At 41.8% G+C, this 22,573-nt stretch overlaps 2 long non-coding RNA genes across 2 annotated transcripts; one reads left to right on the top strand and one right to left on the bottom strand.

Annotated features, from left to right (window-relative positions):
• Positions 1-7,666: 7,666 nt before the first annotated feature.
• Positions 7,667-8,404, bottom strand: LOC117504734. Its single transcript, XR_004558891.1, has 2 exons — positions 7,893-8,404; positions 7,667-7,839 (listed from the first exon to the last, which is right to left on the bottom strand). It is a non-coding gene; the product is annotated as an uncharacterized LOC117504734 (long non-coding RNA).
• Positions 7,715-7,991, top strand: LOC117504732. The gene is made up of 2 exons (XR_004558890.1): positions 7,715-7,861; positions 7,915-7,991. It is a non-coding gene; the product is annotated as an uncharacterized LOC117504732 (long non-coding RNA).
• Positions 8,405-22,573: the final 14,169 nt, after the last annotated feature.

Consider the following 22,573-nt stretch of genomic DNA (forward strand, 5'->3'; position numbering starts at 1 on the left):
AAAGCTTTTGGAAAAGGGGTTTCAGACCCTCAACCTTTGATAAGATGTCACATATAAATAAAACCAGTCTTCAGGGTTTACACGCTAAAAAAGTTGTATACCTCACATTCCAGTTTGTGTGAGTGGTGGCACATATTTTGCTGCAGATAATGTTACCTTGAACTATAGTCACAATTAAATATCCATTTTTTTCTTTTTCATCATTGGGCTGCTCCTATTAAGGATCACCACAACAGATCAACTGTCTCTGTCTCACCCTGTCTGCATCACACCAACAGCCAACATGTCCACCATCAGCATGTCACAGGAAATTTTTTTTACAGTGTAAAATACTTTGCCAGAAATGCATTTTGTCGCATTCAAAATCTTGTTAAATCAACCCCATTGTAGTCTTAAATCAAGTTGTTAAACGTCAAAAGAGTAATTTCTACTCTGATACAGTTTATCAGGGTATAAATCTCTCCTGTTTTCCTTTGTCTCGTCCCTCTCTGCCTTGTAGCTGCATTCTCGGCATCCTTCTCCGGATATACCCTGCATCCCTCCTCTGCACACGCCGAACCATCTCAGTCTTGCCTTTTTCACTTTATCTTCAAACTGTTGGACCTGCACTTTCCCTCTGATATGCTCATTCTGAATCCTGTCTGTCATCATCACTTGAGGAAAGAAGCTTTCAGAAAAAAAAATTAAAGAATTGACACTTGGAATATGTTTTTGTTGTGTTGTTGGGATGTGACCTCTTTGACCTGTGATGGAGGAGTTATTCTTGTGTGCCAGTGAGCTGTGCATAGTCCTGGTGTCCTATTTACCCTGAGAATAATAGAGTGCTCTAAATTGCTGAATTCCAGGATTGTAATGAAAAGTCACTATCTGCTTGAACTGGAACAGCACCCAACGGGCCAAAGATTAAATCCAGCTCCTGTGGGGGCCCCTTACAGAAATGCCTAATCCCCTGAAACCAGAGTTCAGAAGGGCAACTTTCAGATGGGAGCTGTACAAATGAATTGACTAAATAAGTGTACACAGTACTGAAAGCAGTCAAGTTTATTGTTTTAGTAAAGCAGAGTTGTCTGTAGCTGAAGGGAGAGAGAAAAGTCGGTGTCTTTTTTTTAAATGTAAATAATAGATTGTATTGACAACAGACTTCAAAGCAATATGCAGCTAATTTTATTTAGTACAGAAAATGCAGTACAGGGAGTGTTCTTGTAAATTTTCATGTCAGCCACCATTCTGTGAAAATCCAACATGTGAAAGGTCAACAGAGTACACACAGGGAGATCAAAGCCTAAAACATGAATTATACATGCAGAAGTCAGTCACAAAAACATGTTTCCTCATAAATTACATACATATAATTCAGTAATTAACAAATAACCCATTATACATAGAAGTAATGAGGCACAAAAAACAAACAAACAAAAAACAAGAATTTTTGATTGGTTGTAGGTTAGGGCTCTGTGGAGCTTTGTGATTGGCGGATGACTCCCTGAAAACATAGTGGTCACTGATTTGCCACACAGTGATCTTAAACCGAGACCCATTCAGTAAGACACGCCAATGGACACCAATTTGAATAGCAGGGGCTCTCACTAGTTCCTGGAGGTTATCAGCAAGTACTAGCAGTGCAGTAGATTTGCAGCACAATAGACTGTTTATGATGTACTTGTAAAGGGTAAGACATTTAAAGATCAAGACTGTATGTTATCCCATGACCTGATCCCGGATAAGCAGTTGAAGATGAGTGACTGTATGTTATTAGCACATAATTTACCTGCTAAGAACTTCCTTTAGCAACCCGTGTGACTTTGAATTTCCGTTGACACAACTCTGTCTTACTCAATGGCTGTGGTTCAGCTAAAACTCAACACCACATTGTGAGTCGACGTATATCTTAGAGAAGCTCAACGTCAACAATTATTACAGTTGTGGACAAATATTTGTTGTCTTGCTTGTGTCGTAATCAGACTGTGAGACACATGAAAGCAGGTGTAGTATTGTGTCATGCTTGGGACTTCATCTTCCTACACATTTGTTTAACAGCTCTATGGACAGCAAAAAGAACAAAGTATCTAAATATACACATTTATATTCTCTTAAATATGGCTTTTATGTGTTGTTTCTGGACTGCAGAGTGGTAATCAAATGTCTATCACGGACATATCTCACAAATTAAGTTTTCAGCTACTTTACATGTTAGTCAGGCATAGTAAGTGTGTCTCAGGGTTCTGTGTAATTTATGGATCACAGTTAATGTCTGAGATTGGCTTTGCCACCCTAACAATAACGCACAGTTTATGGTCGGATGCTTGCTGTCAATTGGCTCAATGGGTGCACAGTAATTGAAAATGGCAAAAGATGTATGCAGGAATGAGTGAATTCAACACCAGCATGGAGAAATTCACCACAACCTGTGTTGAAATGAATTAAATGTCTCATTAAAGAATGTCTGCTGGAATACATTTTAGTGTAAAATTGAAAAAAGGCGATTAGGATTGTTCTGGAGTTGAATCACCAAACAGAGAGACAGGTTTCTGTTGAAGTGCGTATGAATGTGGAAGTGGTTTTAAAATTGATTGGTAGTCTGGGCGACCTCTGCAATTTTGCTTCCGGTTGGTGCAGGTTGGGCCTCTTAATGCACCCCTTGAAACTGCTTTAATGTACGATCATGCAATTGTTGGACCGTATTAAACATTTGATTTGATTTGCAATTATGGCGTCAGACCGGTGCCAAAACCACTCTCGCAATAAAACATGCATTCGGGCATGTTATATAATTTCACACGCGTATATATTAACTGCATGCATGCAAATTATCTCTGCGCGCACAGCACTCTGAGGAAACCGAGGAAAACAGCTCATGGCTCTCTCTCTGTCTGCTCGAAACTTGGGGAAGGGTTTTGGCACTATGGGGAGGGAACCAGGGGTTGGTACTGGCTCAGCTGTGATTGGTCGTTTCTGAAGAGCGAGATGTGGTTGACAGCCCCCCTCTCAGACATGGAAGTCTGCTGAAATGAAGGAGACAACATGAAGGAAGCTCTACCCAGATTCCGAAGAAAAAGAGGTTAGCGCTAAGCTTATTTCCAGAAGGGCCCACAGCACGTGTCTCTCACTTCTCTCCAGCACTCCTGTTGAAAGTGCCATTTGGGTGCTTGGCTGCAATTGGGAAGTGAATCACAATCTGATCGGTACCCCTGTCTGATCAGTCTCCCAGCCTTCACTGCGTCATTTCTGAGCGTCAGCGACTAACCTATTATCACCTTGTTTCTGCTTAAAACTGCACTCCAGTCATCATCTATGACACCCGGCGCGTCTGAGTCTGACACTCTACACTCAAGCCAATGAAAGGAAATAATGATTATTAACCATCAGATGACAAGGTAACACCTCTTAAATCATGTGCAAACCATTACACCACTACCTTCCTGAAGAAGACAACGGCATCTGGGCAGAGGTAAGAAACCTCCTTCCTTCAGGTAAGAATCATCTGCCCAGACGCCGTTGTCTCCTTCATTTCAGCAGATGTCCGTGTATGAGAGGAGGGCTGTCAATCAAATCGACCAATCGCAGCAGAGCCAGAACCAACCCCTGGTTCTCTCCCCCGTAGTTCCAAAACCATCCTAAGTTTCGAGTGAGCATAAATCCACTCAGAGGGCGGGGGCATGCTGGTCACATATTCCTCCTTGCTTACAGCACTTTTTTCTTGCTCGAGGAGCAGTTTCCTCTGAGTGTGCGCACGCAGAGATAATTTGCGCACTTGCAGTTAATGTCTACACATGTGAAATAATATACTACACCCGAATGCATATTTTATCACGAGAGTGGTTTTGGCACTCATCCAACACTATATGCAGGGCAGATTAAACAATCTTGATAGGACATAGACATGTGAAAACACTGTTTCATAAGGACATGGCTCAGACACTAAAGGAAAGAGCAAAAGTAGTGGCTGCTGTTTGCCAAGCTCTTGTCTATTGTGTTGTCTACAACTGTTTTCAGGAGGCTGTGGAGACGTGGCATAAGCCATCTTGGCCAAACCATATGCTGCTGTGCTCCATTCATGCTCACAGCAGTGAGACAAGCTTTTTATTCTGACCATCCTTTCCACTCATTCACATGGCGAAGCAAGCTGTGTTCTCCAAACCCTGCAATTGGCCTTCAGGGAAAGTGAAATGAGGTCATACTAACACAGAGATGGGAAAGAAAAATGTAAAGAAAATCAAACAACAATCTGCTCATATCTTACACAGTAATGTTGTGCATTATAGTACTTAATGAGAATAGGATGAGCCAAAAATCTCATCATTAAAAAAAATATATATTCAAACCAGTTTTTGTAAATTTAACACTTTTCTCCCTTTTAACACAGCTTGCTACAGTACAATTGAGACATTTAACTGTCTTTACCCTATGAAAATGGTTACAGTTCTGAAAACAAATGAACAGTTGCCGTGACAGACTGGGCAACTGTTAGTTTGATGTTTTGGAAAAAATGCATAAAGTCTTGATGTGTTTACAGAAACAATTGGGAACGTAGATATTAGAAAAAATTTTGTTGAAGAACCCAAATTATCACTAGTTAAAGACAAGGCAGACAGGAAAGAGGATGAGGCAAAAATATTGATATAGAGTAACTAAAACAAGGTCAGTTTTTATCTTTAATGCTCAAGGTCAACACAGCCTTGTACATCTTAGTGTGTGATTACTGCTGTATGTCATCGCATCTGTGAGTCAGCACACTGAGCCTCAAATTGCATCTGGTCCATTCCCAATTTTTCCGAGTCCTTATTACATATACTATAAGCGAGTAAAGCTTAGTGTCTAACTGTAAACCCCTTTCAACTGAGGTGCAAAATGTGGCTCTCAAGATGTAGCTCATCTTTGAAATCTGGGTACAGGTGAAGGCATGAGATTGTGGTTATAAGCTGGCGAAATGAGCTTTGAGACGGAGCTAAGACTAACTTGCTTTGAAAAAAAAAATCCTAATTTCAGACGGTTGAAGCATCTCATTAAGATGGTCCCTGGACACCTCCTTCGGGAGGTTTTCCAGGCATGTCTAACTGTGAGGAGACAGAGAGGAGGGATTATACATCCCATAGAGGGCTCATAATTCCTTGTGATCCTTCAGTATAGGTGCAGGGATGGTTGGGGAGAAGGACATCTGGGTTAACTTACTTTGCCTGCTGCCACAACATGAAATTCAGATTAGTGGTTAAAAAAAGGATGGATTATCACCCAATCAGGGTCCAGTAACATGAATGTTTTGTCTGTGAAGATGTCAAGAAATGCATATGACTGGCTTAGAAATTGAGGTGTTCACATTCAGCATTTTCAGTGCTTGGCATTCTAAGACACACTATCAAAACACTCTGAGGTACGAGCGATGATTGGCAGCTGGAGGGACAAAAAGCAGGTTTAGCCACAATGTTTTCCAGGAATCTTATTTGAAATTGTTAATCCCGTTGGCAGAAGCACCCATGTATCTAGGCCGTATGTGTTCACACAGATGTGGATGCATTGAAAATGAGTATTTAGGGAGTTGTTTCACAACGTAAGTTAAATCCACCTATATCTGTATTGTTGTAAGCGTGTCAGGTAATTATTTGAAAACCCTGTCAAATCCAGTCAGGAGGGAGAAGAGGGTGTGATATTTGGAATTAGACTGATTGTGCCAACAACCCTGAATCTCCACTGACTGGAGTACACTGTAAACATGAATGGAGGAAGAGGGAATCTAGTTAAGATTGTGATGATGATGAGCAGCAAAGACAGCCAGCTTGTGCCGCTTCTTAATCTTTATATAGAAAAGAGGTTACGTGCCAATAATAATTCCAGTAATTAGTCAAGTTATTATTGAAGTGGCTGAACGTAAGTCTGGTGTTTAAAAAGTAGTTCAGTGTGCTACATACACCAAAGGTGGAGGGATACAATACTGGATAAGAGGCACTCTATATGCATGTGCAGTATCCTTAGATAAATTAGACTTCTTCAGGGCCTTTATCACTGCAGGAACCCATTTCTAGAACATTTCTCTTGCTTCACATCGAAGAGCCAGAATTAATTTAATGCCTTGAACAGTTCTTCATGCTGATTTGGTCTGCAAGTTGTTTTGCCATTCATTCAAGTAGCTTCTTGTCTAAAATAAGCAAGAGTGGTAACCCACGTTATCATTAAATCAGTGCTTCCCGATTGGGTAGTAAATGATGTAAAAACATCTAGAACATCTAGATATCTTTACTGGGATGACTGAGAATCCTTGTTAATATTTGTTACACCTTTCTTGGTCCCTTCCAGAGAAAGGTGCAGGAACTATTCGTCAGAGTTTACAAATCCAAACAATTCCAGAGCAGCGAGAAGCAATTTTAAATTTCCCCGTGTGGATATCAACAACCAGTAATTACTACCATTTTTTCTCAACTCTAAATAACTGTGTGGTGAAATAGATAAACACAACAAAATTGTTGACGTTGGAGTTGGCAGACAAGTTGACTTCAAAATTTTTTCCACTTTAAATGAATTTGGAAATTTTCACAATGTGAAGTAGCGCTTGGATAAAGTAAAAAGTTGAAACAGGGCTTCAAAATAAGCAAAGATTTTGAGTAATCCAAGCATATCTGCTGCACTAAAAGCACATAAAAATGTAACTCTGGAATTACTAAAGGAACCTGTTCAGATAGTTCATGTTAAAATAGTTTAGTTGTGAGTGCAAAATGTGACTTTCTGCGTTGAAATACAATGATGTTGGTGCAGTAGTACAATGTGCTTGCTTAATGCTGCAGCTTGAGAAAATACACAAGTCCCAGTTTTGCATTGACTTGCTGTTTCTGTCAGTCTCCTTCTTTTGTCCAACAGCTGCAGTGTCTTTCCATCTTTACTTTTGCCTGTCTGATCTAAAGGTGACAGAGCTCAGGTTCATGGCTGGCATCTGTTCAGAGTCATTGTCAAGTGTTTATTTAAGGGTACATAGGGTGGAACACAGAGTAAGCCCACACCACTCAAGGGTTCAACCTCTCAGCTGTAGCCCAACACTTTACAAAGGTGTAACATGATGCTGGGTGTATACATGAGTGGATGTCTTAAGTGCAAGAGTAATCTAGAACAGAAATACTGCGAGAGGTGTGACATAATATGGGTGGCCAATCAAATCACATTTAGGGATAAATAATTTTAGACAATGGTGAAATAAAATTCTTATTTCTAAAAAAAATAAAATTGTAAATGGTACATGAATAAAGCGCCGTTTACACGGGGCAACACATATCAAAATAGCAATGTTTTGGACCATTGCTTTAACCAAATTTCTCACAAACAAATTTTCAGGCAGGGATGAAAAATGTGCACTTGAAGCAAATAAAGATCTTCATCAGGTTCATCTTTAGTATTTATCATACAGCTAATTATTAGCGCCACAGGATTAAGTGCTTGACCTTTGAAGATGTGTTGGCTCTGCCCTTCTTGTTCTTGACTTATTAATGACCACAGTGACACAGCCACCTCTTTAGATCCTGTACCACATTAAAAGCTGAATTATTTATTTTTTTTAAGAATGAATATTTGAGTGAATTTCCATGACCAGCATCAGATATCGCCAAGAGACTGTGAAAAACCGACTGTATACACACGCGAGAGGCATTTACAACTCATTTGAGCCTATGTTTTCATCACTTATTGATCTTCATTGCAGCAGTTGTCTCATACTGTGCGAGAAAGCAGCCAGTTTCCATGACCACCGCCTCTGCCACCTGTAAGATCAGACCGGCCAAGGAGATCTGGTATCTGGCCTACATGGGAGGCAACACAGAGGTGATTTTACCCCTGAGCTTGTAATTTGGTGTCGTTTTCGACCTTCTTTTCTCCTTGCTGACAGGTGGAGAGTGAAATTTGGTATCGTTTTCGACCTTCTTTTCTCCTTGCTGACAGGTGGAGAGTGAAAGACAGCTTGTGAAGGCAAAACCTAGAAATTTCAGCGTGTGCTTTTGTTGGAGTGTTCTTTGGAGGACGTGTGCTTGTATTATCAGCCGACGTAATGTTTATTGGGTTTTAAGCGCAATCTTTGCTTGTGTGCTTGGTTTGCATCTGAGGGACGAGTGATGATGATCAGGGGTTTGTCGGTCCCGGAGCATTGACAGGTTTATGGCTGATATGTTGTGGACATCTTTAAAGATTATTCTGGTCACAAGAAGTTACATTTCATCATGCTTGGTTATAAATTCCAAATTGCCCTATTTTCCCTTAAATCATTCATTCTTTATCGGTTGATGTTCATCTCTCATGCAAATAGGCTTTTCATGACATTTTGCATATTATGACAATAAATCCTGAACTGAGACAATTAAAATCCCTGCTCCTCATCTCAGTCATCTAAGTATTTCTGTACATCTGCAGAAAATTATATATTTTTTTCTACTTATTTAGTTTTGCATTATAATCAGTCACTCTACTTCTTTTTCTTCTGGAAACGTCTGAACTGGTTCTGGATAGCAAGCGCTGCCTTCTCTGTTTCTGGTGCTTCCAGGTCGATGTCGATCTCTTCCTCCTGCTCCTGAGGCTTCGTCGCTGATGCCTTCTCTGGAGTGATAGAGAGGAAACGGCAGATGTTTTACAAAGTAGAGCAGTCTGGAAATGATCTGCCAGTGTTTCACTTCATACAGCATTTCTAAGATTGACCCAAATAGAAAAGCTTGTCACAGAAGAGACATTAATCCAACAGTGGCTCACATTTGAAAATTAACAACTAAGCAGTTCTCAAAGGTATAACAATACAGATCATAGCATACCTTCTTTATTATGTTGTCTCCCCCTGTATGCACTTTTATGTCTCTGGAAACTTTGACAGAAGATGTTGATTTATTTATTTATTTTTTACCTGCATTCATGTATAATATGAACAATATGATGTGCAGATGGATTTTGGAGACATTAAACAATTCAAAATAGTCTTACTGCTCAACACTGAAGGCAAACTATTTTTCAGCATGTTTCATCGCTCACAACGTTGCTCCTACAGAGCAATTATATGGACATGTATAGAAAGGAGGAATCACTGGAACACCTGGGTACCTGGTTTATACAGAGTTAGTCGTGCAGCTTCCAAGAGAGGAAAAAGAAGACGAGGGCAACATGGTTGTCCTATGGTTATACCTTGCCAATGCCTATGGGTCCATACCACATAAGCTGGTTGGAGAGGCTATTCAAAGATACGATGTTCCCACCAACATAAACAGCCTCCTACTGGATTACTTTAACAGCTTCCTCATGAGAGTTACTTCTGGGACTTCAGCATTGGAATGGCACAGGCTTGAGGAGGGTATTGTCTCTGGTTGTATCATTTCAGTTCATCTTTTCGCCCTTGCCATGCAATCAATTCAGCAGACTGCATGTGGCAGCCACCAGTCAGAGCCTACGTGGTTATTAAACCATCAAAGTCAAGGTCCTTTGTGCTAAAGAAAGGGAAAGTTGCGGACAAGTTCTGTTTTAGATTTCTGCCACGCTGACATCATTCACATCAGATTCCTTGTCCAGGTTGTGTACAATAACCTACCAAGTCTTGTAGACCCTCACACACAGGGCATGAGTGAACTACCATCCGGCCCTTTGGTATGCTGGGATAGGATTCCTAAAACGTCTCCTCTGCTGCCCCAAAGCCTTAGCTGATAGGTGCTATTGCTGGCACCACGACCAGGTGCTTAAGGCAGTTGCAGAAGCAGTTGCCTTAGCCACTAAACCCAGTAAATTCACCCCAGGAAGAAAAGCATCACCTTTGACAAAACTGGAGAGAAGCCTTGTTTCATTACAAAGACAAGACCATGTTGACTGTCGACAGTTAAACACTGGCAGGTGAGAGTGGATCTGGGAAAACTGCTTCAGTTCCCTTATCATATCTCACACACACATGACTGTCTGCCCAGATCTAGTGATCTTCTCAGATGGACACATGGAGGAGGGCCACAAGAGGAAGTGACCCTGATTCCAAGAGCTGGTGGAGCAGTGCAGATGTAGGAGCTGGCAGGCCCTCTGTGGGCCAATTGAAGTGGGCTGCTGGTGATTTTCTGGGCCTTCAATCTGCAGAGCTCAGACAGGGCTTGGTGTAACCGGAGCAATGAAGAGGGGAGTCATTCGCTCTGTAACTGAAGCTGCATAGAAAGCCATCAGGTGGCTTTGGATAAGAAGGGAAAGCCCATGGATTGGTGCTACTGGGATGCAAGGAAGGACTTGATCAATCCCAGCTGGGTCACCTGGGAGAGGGATCTGATGTTGAAAGACCCAAAACCCGTGATGATCCTAAGCACATCACTGATGATGCACCCCAGCACATCCTAGAGGTGTTTCTTGCAATATGAGAATTTTCACCAACTAATTTGAACAGCTCTATTTGGAAAGAATGAATTAATGACTTCCAGGAAAGGCGAGCATGGATGAGTGAGGCTAGCCACCTCATTTACAACACTTGTAAGGGGGCACCAACGGAAGCTACAGAACTGAACTATGATCAGTAAATGCAGAGTCTGCAGGGGACGGTGGGAGGTGGGGGGTAATGAGAGACTCAACTGGCCGTACACAATGCTACTGGCTGTTGAAAGTACAAGGAAGACAACACTGCTCATCCAAACTACTCTGTGGGTGTAGTTTGGATGAGTATTACTAATTGTGTGCCACTGTAGGAGGGTTTGCAAGAATGCACATGGACTTAAGATACCGCAAACCAGGACTAAATGTGGAAGAAGGGAGAATCATATATAGTGCAGGGTGGAGAAAGTAAGATGCTGGAGGACTCCAGTCAGGAAGCACCCCACAGTACAGGAGACTTCCTAGCACATGTTCTGCCTCAAAGTCACAGAAGGGACTTCCCTAATGCCACCCATAGTAGTCAACCAGAGAGAGTGAGATGGCCTCCAGCAATTGTCATTGCAGGATGGAACCAATTAATCCAGGACCTTGACAAAGTCCTACAGTCTATATGAGTGCACACTGGGTCAGTGTGCACTCATGTAGTCTGTAGGACTGGAACAGCCAAGAGGAAAATAAGCAGATAACTGTGATTGCCTTCAGTATGGCCAGAGATTGTTTCAGTGGAGAGAAGAAAGGCATCAACAAAATATAAGGAAACCAGACCAACAGGAGGGAAAGAGATCTTGCACCTGAGAGGGAAAATTAAGACTCTCAAACAGTTCAGACAAGCAAGTTCAGGAAGGCATAAAAGGGGTGATTAGTCATCATTGGGGCATCTGCTTTTTCTAAGAAGGGCAGAAAAGTCTAAGAGACTGAGAAAGGAGAAGGTGGTTGAGACTTCAGTTCATAAAGAACTCATAGAGGTTCTCTAAGACTCTGTTGGGCGATTCAAAATCGGGAAGACTGACCAGCTATCAGGAAGAGGTGAAGGAGTTCCTCAGAGAGCCATAGGGATTTTCTGAGGGGCCAGGCATCTGAAAGTTGGTGGAGGTGGACCTCCACAGGTAGAACCTGACACCAGTGAACAACACAGAAGTCCAGTCCATCATATGGAAAACCCCAGCACCTGCCCCAGGACCAAGGGGTATATCTTATAAAGTATAGAAGAGATACCTGTTGTTACTCCACAGGTTATGGAAGCTTTTGCAGAGGGTTTAGATAAAAGGCTTCATTCCATCATCCTGGAAAAGAGCAGAGGGCTGTTTTGTACTGAAGGAAGCAGACTCATCTGGGATTAGTCACTATTGAGCAATTTCTCTCTTCTGAGGAAGGATAAGCACCTGCATGGTGAAGAACAAGTACATCAGTCCAGAAGGATGTCATCTCAGGCTTCTCAGGGTTTTTGGGATACACTGGTGCTCTCAACCAGCTGGTCTGAGAAGCCAAGAAGATTAAAGGCAACCTAACTGTTGTCTGGTTTGACTTGGCTATTTTATATGGATCAGTCTCTCATGACATCATCAATGCAGGTATGAAGCATGACAACATCCCCCACCACATCGCACCTGACCACAAGTTACTTCTGAGGGTTCCAGGTACAATTCACGACTGTCCGTTTTAGAGCCCAGTGGCAAGACTTGGAGAAGGAAATCATAACTGTTTGCACCATCTCCCCCATCTTGTTCACCACAGGAGTAAATCTGCTTATTACTGCAATAGAGAAGGAATTCTAAGGGCCGATGATGGAGTCAGGTAATCACCAACCTGCAGTAAGAGCCTTTATGGATGACATAACCGTAACAACAGGATCTCATGTGCAGGGAAAGTGGATCCTGAACAGCAACATGAATGAGAATGAAGTTCAAGCCGAGGAAGGCAAGGAGCATGGTGATCAGAAACCGGAAAGTGACCAGCAAGTTTCAGCATCAGATCCAAGAGGAACTCATACCATCAATTGAAGAACACCCAATAAAATGTCTGGGGAAGTGGTTTGATGGCCTCTTTAATGGACAAAAGTTACAGATTTGAGACGGAGAAGCAGGTAGAACACTGTCTAAGAAAGATTGTGCTACCAGTAAAGTTCATGGCCTGGCTCAATCAGCCTGGTTTGCTGCCAGGAGTATCAATAACATCAATCACAGTGTTCCATTGAGCTTTATGTCAGTATGGCTATATGTCTGGTGTGGGCAGTTACAGATACTCCTTTCATCAGTGGTCGAAGAATTCAAAGTCCAGGGCCTTCAGAGACTGCAGTGATAAGGTCAAGGTGTAGACATCACAACAAAATTAGGATGTAAGAGGTCAGCTGGTCAAACAGTAACACAAACTGAAAGCTTGCTGATGTTAAAGGACATCATAGGGAACTCCTGCTGGCGGGAGACAAGGACTCAGAACTCACATCCAGCATTTGTGGAAAGCAGACCTAAAGGCACAGAAGAGGCCTGTTCCATCTCAAGGTCCAGCACCTAGTGGAAGAAGGCCAAACGTCCAGAGCTGTTGAACAATGTTCACAAGGAGCCTGGATGAAGTGGAGCCTGCCCAAGTGAAAACTCATGTGGACTGTACTGTGGAGGCTAGAGCCCTTCTACATCTCTTTCCTGCTCTAATCAGTGTACATGTCCAACACAAACAAATGTGCAGTTGGGGATTGAGGGAAGACTCCCTGTGTGAATGACGTGGTGAGAGGACATAATGTCAGACAATCTGGATGGGTGCAAGACTGCACTTAATCAGGGGCAATACTGAATGAGTCATGACCAGGTTCTGAGAGCACTGGCTGATATTTTGGAGCAGGAGAGACTGAAAAGGTGTCAGAACCATGGGGAATCCTTCCCATCTAGTCAGTTCATCAGGGAGAGGGAGAAACTACTCCCCTCAAAGAAGACCAAGACGAGCCTCCTGCAGCCAACTCAATTATGGGAGATGAGAGTGGCCCTGGAAAGAAAGCTCTTCTTTCCTCAGGTTGTCAGAATATTCCTGAGGCACAACATTGTCATGTTGTCTGAGGAGGTAAAAAATGATCATCCTGATTGATCAGATGGTCTTGTGTGAATATTGATGTGAGGAGGCCATGGAGAGGAAGACCCTCATGTACCCCAAATCTGGTGATGGTTAGATACCGACTAATGATATGTTTTCCTGGCGGAAAGCTGCAGGCACATGGTGACTGAAAGCAGTGGCATTGAGAAGCATCTAGATGTATTTAGTAGATTCAGGTGATTTTATAGGGGAAAGTATTTGCAAGACAGTCAACAGGACACCTATTTTTGGACGACATCATCAATAATTTCATGTTGGCTTTTTTTCTCCCGTTTTTGTGGGTAGTGGTCAGCCAAGGCAGAGTGGAGGTTCTTTTACCATCAAATACTACACAAAGAAAACATACACTGCTTCTACTAATCCTTTTAAAATGAAAGTCTTAAATACATGCACTCCTTCTGACAGGAACTTATATCAGTTCAGAGCATTTTGTTGTTTTGTGGTGTTTGACACAGAAGGTCGTGTTTCCAGGAGCCACCTTCCTTCGAATTTACTACTGACAGGCATGATGACAGTACTCAAAGCCTATATTAAATACAGAGTTAATACAGCGGTATGTCCTATAATTGATTTATTTTAAGAGTACACATCACAAAATAGGAGACCTTCTTCAGCACCTATTCAGAGAAGACGGCTGTACTCTGTTCATACTTTATCTACAATAAGTACATACAACAAATTGGCTTGTGCGTGAGTTAATACTTGTATCAGCCAGTCCATTTTTTTGATAGCTACAATCAAGCAAAAATGAAAATAAGATCATGCCTTCCTTTCAAATAAAACACTGCAGAACTGCAACGTTTACAGTGTTCTAAAATCTGCATAAAGCTAAAGCCGCTTTGGCACTTGCACAAATTTGATCCCTGCAGTGCTGTGCAATTCGTTGTGCCAATGCAACCCGCTTTTGTCCCGCTTGACTCCACGTTATATAAAAAATAATCATTTTGTAGCCAATGATATATTTGCTCTCAGAGCGTGGCTGATCAATCAATCAATCAATCAATCAATTTTTTTTATATAGCGCCAAATCACAACAAACAGTTGCCCCAAGGCGCTTTATATTGTAAGGCAAGGCCATACAATAATTATGTAAAACCCCAACGGTCAAAACGACCCCCTGTGAGCAAGCACTTGGCTACAGTGGGAAGGAAAAACTCCCTTTTAACAGGAAGAAACCTCCAGCAGAACCAGGCTCAGGGAGGGGCAGTCTTCTGCTGGGACTGGTTGGGGCTGAGGGAGAGAACCAGGAAAAAGACATGCTGTGGAGGGGAGCAGAGATCGATCACTAATGATTAAATGCAGAGTGGTGCATACAGAGCAAAAAGAGAAAGAAACAGTGCATCATGGGAACCCCCCAGCAGTCTACGTCTATAGCAGCATAACTAAGGGATGGTTCAGGGTCACCTGATCCAGCCCTAACTATAAGCTTTAGCAAAAAGGAAAGTTTTAAGCCTAATCTTAAAAGTAGAGAGGGTGTCTGTCTCCCTGATCTGAATTGGGAGCTGGTTCCACAGGAGAGGAGCCTGAAAGCTGAAGGCTCTGCCTCCCATTCTACTCTTACAAACCCTAGGAACTACAAGTAAGCCTGCAGTCTGAGAGCGAAGCGCTCTATTGGGGTGATATGGTACTACGAGGTCCCTAAGATAAGATGGGACCTGATTATTCAAAACCTTATAAGTAAGAAGAAGAATTTTAAATTCTATTCTAGAATTAACAGGAAGCCAATGAAGAGAGGCCAATATGGGTGAGATATGCTCTCTCCTTCTAGTCCCCGTCAGTACTCTAGCTGCAGCATTCTGAATTAACTGAAGGCTTTTTAGGGAACTTTTAGGACAACCTGATAATAATGAATTACAATAGTCCAGCCTAGAGGAAATAAATGCATGAATTAGTTTTTCAGCATCACTCTGAGACAAGACCTTTCTGATTTTAGAGATATTGCGTAAATGCAAAAAAGCAGTCCTACATATTTGTTTAATATGCGCTTTGAATGACATATCCTGATCAAAAATGACTCCAAGATTTCTCACAGTATTACTAGAGGTCAGGGTAATGCCATCCAGAGTAAGGATCTGGTTAGACACCATGTTTCTAAGATTTGTGGGGCCAAGTACAATAACTTCAGTTTTATGAGTTTAAAAGCAGGAAATTAGAGGTCATCCATGTCTTTATGTCTATAAGACAATCCTGCAGTTTAGCTAATTGGTGTGTGTCCTCTGGCTTCATGGATAGATAAAGCTGGGTATCATCTGCGTAACAATGAAAATTTAAGCAATACCGTCTAATAATACTGCCTAAGGGAAGCATGTATAAAGTGAATAAAATTGGTCCTAGCACAGAACCTTGAGGAACTCCATAATTAACTTTAGTCTGTGAAGAAGATTCCCCATTTACATGAACAAATTGTAATCTATTAGACAAATATGATTCAAACCACCGCAGCGCAGTGCCTTTAATACCTATGGCATGCTCTAATCTCTGTAATAAAATTTTATGGTCAACAGTATCAAAAGCAGCACTGAGGTCTAACAGAACAAGCACAGAGATGAGTCCACTGTCCGAGGCCATAAGAAGATCATTTGTAACCTTCACTAATGCTGTTTCTGTACTATGATGAATTCTAAAACCTGACTGAAACTCTTCAAATAGACCATTCCTCTGCAGATGATCAGTTAGCTGTTTTACAACTACCCTTTCAAGAATTTTTGAGAGAAAAGGAAGGTTGGAGATTGGCCTATAATTAGCTAAGATAGCTGGCTCAAGTGATGGCTTTTTAAGTAATGGTTTAATTACTGCCACCTTAAAAGCCTGTGGTACATAGCCAACTAACAAAGATAGATTGATCATATTTAAGATCAAAGCATTAAATAATGGTAGGGCTTCCTTGAGCAGCCTGGTAGGAATGGGGTCTAATAAACATGTTGATGGTTTGGATGAAGTAACTAATGAAAATAACTCAGACAGAACAATCGGAGAGAAAGAGTCTAACCAAATACCGGCATCACTGAAAGCAGCCAGAGATAACGATACGTCTTTGGGATGGTTATAAGTAATTTTTTCTCTAATAGTTAAAATTTTCTTAGCAAAGAAAGTCATGAAGTCATTACTAGTTAAAGTTAATGGAATACTCAGCTCAATAGAGCTCTGACTCTTTGTCAGCCTGGCTACAGTGCTGAAAAGAAACCTGGGGTTGTTCTTATTTTCTTCAATTAGTGATGAGTAGAAAGATGTCCTAGCTTTACGGAGGGCTTTTTTATAGAGCAACAGACTCTTTTTCCAGGCTAAGTGAAGATCTTCTAAATTAGTGAGACGCCATTTCCTCTCCAACTTACGGGTTATCTGCTTTAAGCTACGAGTTTGTGAGTTATACCACGGAGTCAGGCACTTCTGATTTAAAGCTCTCTTTTTTAGAGGAGCTACAGCATCCAAAGTTGTCTTCAATGAGGATGTAAAACTATTGACGAGATACTCTATCTCACTTACAGAGTTTAGGTAGCTACTCTGCACTGTGTTGGTATATGGCATTAGAGAACATAAAGAAGGAATCATATCCTTAAACCTAGTTACAGCGCTTTCTGAAAGACTTCTAGTGTAATGAAACTTATTCCCCACTGCTGGGTAGTCCATCAGAGTAAATGTAAATGTTATTAAGAAATGATCAGACAGAAGGGAGTTTTCAGGGAATACTGTTAAGTCTTCTATTTCCATACCATAAGTCAGAACAAGATCTAAGATATGATTAAAGTGGTGGGTGGACTCATTTACTTTTTGAGCAAAGCCAATAGAGTCTAATAATAGATTAAATGCAGTGTTGAGGCTGTCATTCTCAGCATCTGTGTGGATGTTAAAATCGCCCACTATAATTATCTTATCTGAGCTAAGCACTAAGTCAGACAAAAGGTCTGAAAATTCACAGAGAAACTCACAGTAACGACCAGGTGGACGATAGATAATAACAAATAAAACTGGTTTTTGGGACTTCCAATTTGGATGGACAAGACTAAGAGTCAAGCTTTCAAATGTTTCAAATGAATTCTGGCTTCCCTTTTGCTAGTTTAGATTAATGCATTAGAATTTTTTTTTTTAGTGGCAAATTGGAAATAAAAATAGAGCTGACATACCTTTGTCAGATGCAGACGTCTGGCTGCTGTTAGCAGAGTTGGTGGATGCCAGCTGTAGACGACAAAGAACACCATGTTGAGAAAGAAGGATGGCATTGGTTGTTTTGATACACATTTGCATTGCTCTGCTGCTCTTGATCATACGATGAGAAACCACAACAGGAGAATGGTAACGTATAACAGAAGTTGGAATACACATTTTTAAAAATCTCTTTTCATGCTCATTGGAGATGCAGATAGTTGCACGTTAAACTCAGCAACATGCAGTGCTTGAAACACACCTGGTACACATCATTAATAAGACCTTTGTGAATTAAATTTGTTTATTTGCACGAGAGTTTGTTCTGAAACTGTCATTGTTTATTCATGCTTGTATTAGCATTTGTAAACATATTGGTCCTGCAGCACTGGATATACTGAATGAGCCCAATCAAACATGTGGCCCCTGCTTCAGCCTCAGACTTTAAAAAATACCTACACTCACAAAGCATTTTGTGTAATTTAGTTCACTTGATGTTTGCCAGTCAGACCATTTTTTTGCATCTGCTAAAGCCTCGGTCCCACCGAGTGAAGGAGTGAAGAAGGAGCCACGCACCCTGTTTTTTTTTTGTTTTTTTTCGTGAGCTATCGTGGCATTATAGCAGCTCTTAGAGGCATTATCTTCAGTTAACGAGGCTCCTCTCTGAGCGAGGCGCTAATTTCAAGATGTTCAAAATTTAGCAACAACAGCGTGGCGCAGTTTGTGTTTGAATTACTGTGACGGCTTAGAGGCATTTGCGTGGTGCTTACGAGTCTGCAAAAAGTCCATTATCCATGCGCCTGGCACCTTCGCAGGACCTGAGAGGCTATTTTTGGAGCGGCTCCTCCTCTTGTGCACACAATTGCACCTGCTCTGTGTGCTGGACTATATTTTGTAGTGGATTAATCATTTTCTGCCAAACCTTGGATGTTGAAAACACCTCTAATCACTTCTGGCATCACAGAGGACTGTTTCATCTGGACACTTTTTTCTTCTCTTTCCTGCTCCATGTGGGATGTATTTTGAACAGTTTAAGGTAATTATTTTTAATGTTTTTTTATAGCTTGATAAAACAGTTCCTAGCTGTAAAAGTATGTCTGTATGTTGATGTCTGTTGTATGTAAAAGTATGTTGATTTAATATCTTTTTAATGGATCACTTGAGCTCCGCTGTGTGTGCACACTGAGGCAGGACCTGAGAGGCTATTTTTGGAGGGCTCTCCTCATTTATGCACACAATTTCACCGTCTCTGTGCGCTGGACTCTATATAAAATAATTATTTTGTAGCAGATTAATCATTTTCTGTCAAACCTTGGATGCCGAAAATACCTCTAATCACTTCTGGAATTAATGGATCACATGAGCTCCTCTGTGTGTGCGCACTGAGGCAGTGACTCATCATCACGCTTCAAACGAGTATTTAGCCAGCTCACAAAAGAGTGATATTTCAGTCAATATTGGACGAACACTGCGTGAAAATGGATGTGTGTTTAAAGCCATGGAAGATAATAACTCCAGTGGAGCAGCTAAGAGCAGGAGCTGTGCAGCAACACAGATGGAGAGCGCGCAAAAGACTGATTTTGAAGACATAATACAAAGTTAAAAGTTGTATCATGGTGACTTGTAAGCTGAGGAAGAAATAAAGAAATATATATATATATATATATTGAAAATGATCCACAGGTGTATATAATAAAACGCCCACCTCATTCTGTATGCAGAACGGCACCGCGCGCAAAAGAGTGCTTTTGCAGAAATAAACGGACGAACACAAAGTCAAAAGTGGATTCACGTTGACAAATGATTGTGTTTAAAGCCAGGGAAAAAACATAGCCAGCAAGCCACGGATGGAAAGGAAGCCACTTAGAGCAGAGAGGCGGCTGTCCATGAAAGGACAACAGCGCGCGCAAAAGAGCGCTTTTGCAGAAATAAATGGACGAACACAAAGTTAAAGTGGATTCACGTTGTAAAAATGATTGTGCTTAAAGCCAAGCAAAAAATAAAGCCGGCAAGCCACTGATGGAAAGGAAGGCATAAAGAGCAGAGAGGCGGCTGTCCATGAAAGGACAACAGCAGCACGTGCGCAAAAGAGTGATTTTGCAGAAATAAATGGACAAACATAAAGTTTTGTGTGTTTAAAGCTGCAAAAAAATAAAAATAAATAAAATAAAGCCAGAGAGCCCCGGAGCCAGCAAGGAGCACAGAGGCGGCTCTCCAGGAACCCGTGGTTCGGGTCTAGCTGGTCTGGTGCATTGCAGGTGGACAGCAGCCTGGCGCACAGCGCACAACTGTGGAACTGTGATGTAGTGTCTATTTTTGGACTGCGTTAAAAAAGAAAGAAAGAAGGGACATCTTTAAATGCTGCTGTGAATCTGTGAATTGAAAACCCACACTTTAAAGGGACCAGGTGTGGGAGGGCTGGAGGTTTGGACCAAACTCATGCCTAAACGTGTGCCAACATGACGTTGTCATGGCACTACGTGGCTTAGTGTGGCTGATGCGAGCCATTCGAGGCTGTAATGATAGGTGGTCGTGGCTCACTAGAGGCTGCTACGTGGCACATGCGGGGTACAGAGAGGCACATAGTGGCACCTTCATAGTGGATACGTGATAGATGAAAACGTGGGTCATTCTTCAAATAATCACCCCACACCCATGCGTGGCTCCTTCTTCAGCCTTCATTATTCGGTGGGACCGAGGCTATAATCACCCCACACCCATGCATGGCTCCTTCTTCAGCCTTCATTATTCGGTGGGACCGAGGCTTAATGGTCACAATCTGTTTACGTTCTGTGGTTCTCAGCTCCCATTGCACTGTTGTGCTTCATTAGCATATTCTGCCTGACAGCCTCATATTAAGCACAGAAATGGCTCTTGGCAGATTGTACGAGAATCAGATGACTGCATGGTGTCTTCTTGGAACTGCTGTGTAAGTGAATGACTGTGAAATATCCAAAATGACACATTCACTGTGCAGAGAGAAATCTGAATGAGAAGGTGCTGAATGAGTGTGTAAGCAGGGCCTTCTCATATTGTCAGATGCTAAATTTGCCAGATTTGTCCTCTAGTTAATGTTTCCAAAATACAGCAGAAGGTAAGGGCTTACTGCATCTACACAAAGTCCAGATTGTGTGTGATCTCTCATCTCTGTGCCATTTCTGTCTTAGCATTTAAAATCCTCTTTATACATTCAGCCATCTGTCACAGGGTTCTCTCGATTTCTGTGCCTCTCTGTTTATGGATGTTCTCTTCTAAGCTTCAATAAATTTATTAATTTGTTTATTTAATGGTGCTGTTTTAGTATTTAGTTTTCCTCAGTTGATGAATAATGCCCCTCTACCCACTCTCAGATGTTATACCTAAAGTAATTTCACTTTGGATAAAATCTTGGTTACTTCAATCGTTAAAAAGAAACAAAAAACAAACAAAAAACTCCATCAGTGGACACCCGGGTACATATACCAACTTTTCTGTCCCCTTCATACTTGTGACGTCAACTCGGTCCAGTGTCATCTCCAAAACCATATGTGATTTGTTGCCAGAGATTGAGGCATCCCTAATTGGATGGTGAAGGCATCCTTCCACATGCTCAATATGATACATGGGAAAGCACAATTTCGACTTTATCAGAAATAGTTGTTAAAATTTTGGAAATGGGGCTTATTCTAAGGGCAACATGGTGACATAGTGGTTAGCACTGTTGCATCACAGCAACAAGGTCGTGGGATCATGTCCCGCCTGGTCCTTTCTGTGTGGAGTTTGCCTCTTCTCCCACTGTTTGTGTGTCCTTCTGGGTGTTCTAGCTTCGTCCCACTTACAAAGACATGCAGGTTAGCTGAATTAAATAGGTGAAATTGACAGTACATGTGCATGAGGTTGTGAATGTGTTTGTCTGTCTACATGTGGCCCTGTGCTAGACTGGTGTCCTGTCCACGGTGTACCCTGCCTCTCACTGTATGACTACTGGAAAAGGCTCCAGCACACCCGTGATCCTTAATTGGAATAAGCAGGTAGAGAATGAATGAATGGCTACATGTAATGCTAAAAAAACCTAAATGGCAGTAAAACAAACCATGTAATTCAAGCTTTATGCCCAGTTGTCACTTACACAATTAAGCACTCTGGAAGCTCATAGTCTGTAATGGTGACAAACCATCGTATGAAGATCAGAATGTAATCTAGCATGTGGTTTAATGTAACGTGCCACAACTGTACCATATGACAACACCTGTAACATAACTTTAGCACAACATTAGTGTTTGTGATAGATTTCCTGGCAGAAGCCGGGCACAGGCAAGGATGGAGGCCTGAGCCACGCTTCCAAGAGAACAAGTAAGTGACAAACCTGGGCACAGGAAATGGTTTTCACCTACGAAATAATCACAGGCTCACATAAAGAGAGTGGCAAACTGCTGAATTGCTCCTCTTTCACCAATGTGCAGGCTGGTAAAATATTCCAGGACTAGTAAATATCCTTGTCACTGCAATTGGAGTTAATAATTAAAGAGTCTCACTTCATTTGGTAGGCACTCAACGATTGGGCCAGAGGTCAAAAATGGGAAATCCAAATGAAGCCAGTGAACACCAAAAGGGACTTAGGCAGATCTCAAAGTCAAACAAGCTCACAGGTCAAGGGCAGAGGCAGACAAAAGAAAGGGTTCACAAGCCAAATTCAAAAAGCCAGAAAGTCCGTATCGAGAGCGTTAGAAAGATGAACCGCAAGTGAATGAATACAGTCTAGCACAGGCCTGCAGTGGAGGGTGTTTTAAGAAGGCAGCGCCATGATTATCCAGGCAGCAAGTAGCTGTGCAGGAAAGCAGGTGCACAGAATTTGTGACACAAGCAGAGAGGCAGTACTACAAAAGTATATCCCGGACCAGAGATACATCAAGGATGAGGTGACAAGTGTTTCAAGAATGCTCCTCTGGGGCCTCATGTACAAAGTGAGGTGATCGGCAATCCGTAGATCCAATTTAGGAAAAAGAAATCATGGCTCCATGGAGAGATTCAA

Source organism: Thalassophryne amazonica, chromosome 23 (genome assembly GCF_902500255.1).
Source record: "Thalassophryne amazonica chromosome 23, fThaAma1.1, whole genome shotgun sequence".
NCBI classification, from domain to species: Eukaryota; Metazoa; Chordata; class Actinopteri; order Batrachoidiformes; family Batrachoididae; genus Thalassophryne; species Thalassophryne amazonica.